We start from the raw sequence: 5,635 nt of genomic DNA on the forward strand, positions 1-5,635 counted from the left end.
GGATGGAAACAAATGGGAAAGGCAGAGGAGGCTAGTATGATCTAAAGCACAGTAAGAAGATTTAAGATCATTGTTGTTTATTCAGGGAAAACTTCACATACAACCCTGTTTCCAAAGAAGTTGGGACACTGTAAAATATAAATAAAATCAGAAAACAATGGTTGCAAATCAAGTAAACCCTATATTTTATTAAAGATAAAGACATACTGTAGACAAAGACAACACAGATTATTTTTCTCCTACTAATTATAAAATGTTATTGCATAGGGTAAAAAAGTCTTTCTGCATCTGTCTTTTTGTCAGCTTTTGGCCACCTTACACCTAACAACTTTGACAAGATTTGGGAACGATTCTTGAAAGATTGTAGTCTTTTAACTAATGCCCCCCATTCAAGCTCTACTCAAAAGACTATAATCTTTCAAGAATCTTTCCCAAATCTTGTCAAAGTTGTTTGGTGTAAGGACGCCATTACAGTTGACAGCCTCCAATTGGAAACCCTTTGTTGATTGACTAGTAAGTTGTGTAGTGGATGTGAGGGATTGTCCAAATTTCAACATATCAATATTGTTGAAACAGATAAAAAGATGTTAATTGAACACAACACATCTGGCTGTAGATGTTTGAGAACTGAGGAGACCAGTTCTGGAGTTTTTTTAAATGAAATATCCCATTGTTGGCCGATATAGGATTTCAGCTGCTCAACAATCTGGGATCCTAATCATGTTCTACATTCCATGATGCAAGAGGACAGGTCTGGACTGCAAGCAGGTCATTTTAACACCTGGACTTGTCTATTATGAAGTCATACTGTTGTAATTTTGTGCCAACGAAAAAGACGTCTTGATGGCAACCAATGTTGCTCAAAACCTGTATACACCATTCAGTAAGCTGCAATGTGGAAGCTGCCCATGCCATAGGCACTAATGCACCCCATACCATCATGTGCTCGACTTCGGTGTAACCACAGGACAGTTTTCTACTTTGCCTCAGTCCATCTTAAATGAGCTTGAACCCATTGTGTTTTCCTTACACAACTTTTTCAGCCTTTTGTTGCCCCTGTCCCTGTTTTTTGAGACCTGTTGCTAGCACCAAATTGAAAACGAGCTGATTTTTTCATGAAATATTAACATTTTTTTGAATAATTTGATATGTTGTCTATGTCCTTTTTGCAACTAAATGGGTTTAGAAGATCTGCATTTTATAAAAGCGTCCCTGCTCTTTTGGACATGGGGATGTTATTCAAAAGAAAAAAAGTAGTCAGAGCAAGAACACTGTACAACAGTAATGTAATATTGTCTATTATACCCTTACATTTGTCTACTGACACAAACTGGTCTAACTTTAATACCTCTTGTAATTTATTCCATTAATCGGGTGCAAAAAATACAAGATCTAATTTGACATTGATTTATTTTTTTAAAAGAGAAGTATGTAGAAAGGTAAATTGCTTTGTAATGTAACAAAAAGGAGGCAGTGTTTTTCCCTCCTATCATAGACCATCCCATACTCCTAAAGTTTACAATGATGAGTTCTAAAACCGTCCCCGGTAAGTGCAAACCTTTTTAAACTGTGTCTAATAACTACAGTGTGAATGGGGCTGCATGCATACGCAAGTCCTGATCCTGCATAGGGCATCCAATTTAATTTTCACCTTCTTTGTGAGCTCAAGCATGTGTGATTTACATGATAGTTTGTCAAATAGCCGAATAGCCAAATATTTGGGTCCGTCTCAAACAAATAAATGGGATAAATGCAGAGACCAAATTTCCCTCACGGGATCAGAAGAGTATATATACTTATACTTAATATATATGTGTAAATGGACCCAAAATCGTTTTTTTGTGTGTAAACACTGTAATCCTGTGTTAATCCTGTAATACTGTTTTTCAAGAAAGGCCTAGTGGAGTCAAAGTCAAAGACAAAAATATTTATCACTAACAGCGTATAATTTACCACAACAGTTAATTGCTGCTATAATGGCGTTGTGACTAGCTCTGAACCCAGACTGATAGTGCCTTAAAACGGCATTTGAAGATAGGCACACATTTTTGCTAAACATGGAAGCTTGGAGATAATTCAAATCACTTGAGCATGCTCCATTCTATAGAGTCACTTAATTGGGCTGATTTCTCGACTTGACCCAGAGAAGAGTGTTAAATTGTGTGAGTAAAGAGCACTGCAGGGGGTGGCAAAAACTGCCCAACGCATCATTGGTTCCTCACGATCCCCTCCATCCAGGGCAAGCAATGCTTGTGTAAGGCGCGCAGCATCATCAAAGACTGTTCTCACCCTAACCACAGTTCACCCCACTCCCCTCCGGGAGGCGTTACAGGTCTCTCCGCACCCGAACCAGCAGGTTCAGAGGAAGCTTCTTTTCCTGCGGCTGTCACCTACTGAACTCTAGCTCTACACCCCGGTGACAACCAACCAACTAAGCCCCCCACCGCCCCTGCCCCGCCCCTGCCCGATGCCTCCTTGCCTGTGCCTGTTGACACCCCCCTTCCCCGGACATTTGCACTACCCTATCCCATCCATAGTGTTCTATCTATACTGTAATTACACTTACATATAGCCATTTTCTACTGCTGTTCATACTATTTATCCTGCACATACACTTATATTATACTACTCTTATATTGTTACTGTTTCTGCACTACAATGGTACTGTTAGGCTACCACACTGCACATAGCTGTACATTCTGTACATACCTTAAAACTCCAAATAATAGCCCGGGCTTTTATTTTCCCAAATCGCCAAACTGCACCGGCTAGTATTAGAGACAGGCATCTATATGAGACAGGCCTTTAATTCCCTTTACACAAAACTTTTCCTCTGCAAAGATGGAAAATATTATCGAATTAATTATTTCAAACACACTGAATGTCTACCCATATGACTAGGATATCCGATGACATTACGGATTCATTTAGTGTTGAGATGTTGTTCATTGAGTGAGATAAGATCCAAATACCGGGGATAGCCAGAACAGATGAAACACGTTTTAATCAATACGTAATTTACAAAGAGATGGTATCACACTGTCAATGTCACTAACAACCTATATCTGTCCTCTGTCAAATACAGTTGCATTTTCAGCCCTGACCAAAACCGTTGTGCGTAATGTGTCATTCTCTCTCCTTTTTTCGGCACAAATGAAACAGCATGAGAGAGCATGAACCATAGCCTATCGTTTCTCCCATATTTTATTTGGCAAATTTGACAACAGTCCGCTTACATTTCAAATCATAGCCTACTTCTTTCTCTTTATCGCCATGGCGGTACACATTTAGAATAAAGAATAACGTTCATGAACCCTTTTGTTTTGTTGCCAGCATAAAAACAAGCTTACCATCGGCCTGATCAGATCAGATTCCAAAAATAATTCAGTGGAAATGCATGGATTCCAGTTGCTGCTACTGGAAGAAACTGGAATCCATGCATTTCCACTGAATTATTTTTGGAATCTGATCCCTTATCATAGCTGTTCATTCTTACTCGTTGCTCGACTTATCGTGACTAAATTCAAGATGGCTGCAAATGTTAAACTTCGTGAAGATACTGTCTGTATAAATCGTCTTGTAAGTAAACTACCAGTGCTTTTTCAAAGTTCTCAATGTCTCGTTTTAAATGTCAGGGCCCTTGGAAGTCTACCAATGAAGTGTGGAGATACATTGAGCCTCGTAAATGGGTGTAAAACAGTGATTTATTTGCATGGCTAGCCCGATGCCGAAGCACCACTACTGAAAAAGTTGTTGGTAGCATCGGCTAACTAGCGCCAGATTTTGGAGTGCAGGGGACAAGTCGAGATGGGCTATGAGACATACGTTCACACTCGGTATCATGTTTCAATACACTTTAGGTCAATATCACACCGGAATTCTCCTTTAAGTGTCGTTAAATAAATAGCCTTCCAACAGGTTGAAGCGGAGCTTTGATACCAACGTTATCAATTAGTTTCAGTTTCTCTCGCGCAGACGCGCATTGAATGAATGCTTATACCACCACTTTATTGTATGGCTCCATGTTTAATGACATCGATAGCAGAAACATTTGTTTCTGCTAACGTTTGCAATAATATTTTATTGCATTTGTATTGGTTGTTTAGAGTAAAAAAAAACAACCGGTCGGTATGAACGCAAGTTTACAACCGGCAAGTCGGTCGGACTAAAAGGGGAAAAAAAACATATTTGAGTTGGTTCTAAATTGATAGGGTCGGTCGGGTTACGGCAAACGAAAATATTTTTAAGGATGGCCTTAGGCTACTACTATTATAATGTTACTGCTACTACATTGCACATATCTGTTAACCTGACTCTCGCCAGATGAATTTCGTTCCACCTAGCTCCACTCACATCCACCTGGGATCGGTTCCGTTGAGAGTGATTTCGGCGCCAGATTGTATGGTAGAGCCAATCAGGACGCAGGGCGGGAGTTTCATAGATGCGACTTAGCGTAGAAGCGACTGTGAGACTGTTCTCAGCGTCAGGGGTTGGCTTCGATGTGAGTGGTTGAAGTAGCACGTCAATAGATGACGGACAAGTGGCTTATCCAATCATATGCAAGGATTTTTTGATAAGGCCCAGCCTTCTGAAACACCACTCCAATGAATCGATCCCAGATGGCTGAGTGGAGATAGGCGGAACGAAAAAACTGTGCAACTCACCAAGTGGTTAGTGGTGTTCGTTGATTATTAAAATCAAATATCGGCACAATGTATGATTTCCAGCTGTCTTATTTGGTATTGTGGAACTATTTTTTCAGACACCTTACAACCACGTATAAACTTCCGCTCAATATTTGAGCCTGAAGCATAGACGTGGCGCAGTAATATCAACGGTGCAATGAGTCTTCCAACAGAAATCAATGGGATTTTACAAAATGCAAAATAAAACATGACAGAAACTGTATTTCGCTAAGCTACTTGTTTTGGAACATCAACGAACACCACTAACCACTCGGTGAGTTGCACAGTTTTGAAAACGAATGTTAATGGTTGTTTTAGGACATGTTTGAGCATGCCTGTAGGCAGCCACTCTGACTACTCAAAGGCATTCAAAACGAGTCAGAAAAGTCGAGACAGGACCAATCTCAAAATTTCGGTGTCCACCACTCATCCAAAACAAACCAGAAAAGGACTCAAAGTGCTAAATACCGGAATTTTCCTTTAAGGTAGGCCTAACTGCTAATACACTGCACATATTTATATTTAATTTATACTAGGGCCTACTCTAAACCACCTTCTGTAAATCAACTGTATATAGCCTACTGTCTACGCTGCCCTATATTTATTGTCCTGTCTATGCACCACCTCTCTATATCACATTGCACTTTTCTGCTTTTTTTGCACTTCTGGTTATACTATAGATGCAAACAGCATTTCGTTGTATTTGTAGGCTACTTGTACTCTGCACAAAGACAATAAAGTTGAATCTAATCTAATCTAATCTAAATGTAAAGGGACAAGAAAAGTCCCCATACAAAAACAGCACACTAAAAACGGCTTGAGTATATATGACCCTGACAAGAACTCAGATCTTAAAATAGCAACACGCGTGGGAGGGCAATGGTCGCAGTTCATTGGGAAGCTAACTGCAACTGTTTCCGCACAGCTACAGCAAACTCACTACATTTTCA

Source organism: Alosa sapidissima, chromosome 18 (genome assembly GCF_018492685.1).
Source record: "Alosa sapidissima isolate fAloSap1 chromosome 18, fAloSap1.pri, whole genome shotgun sequence".
NCBI classification, from domain to species: Eukaryota; Metazoa; Chordata; class Actinopteri; order Clupeiformes; family Clupeidae; genus Alosa; species Alosa sapidissima.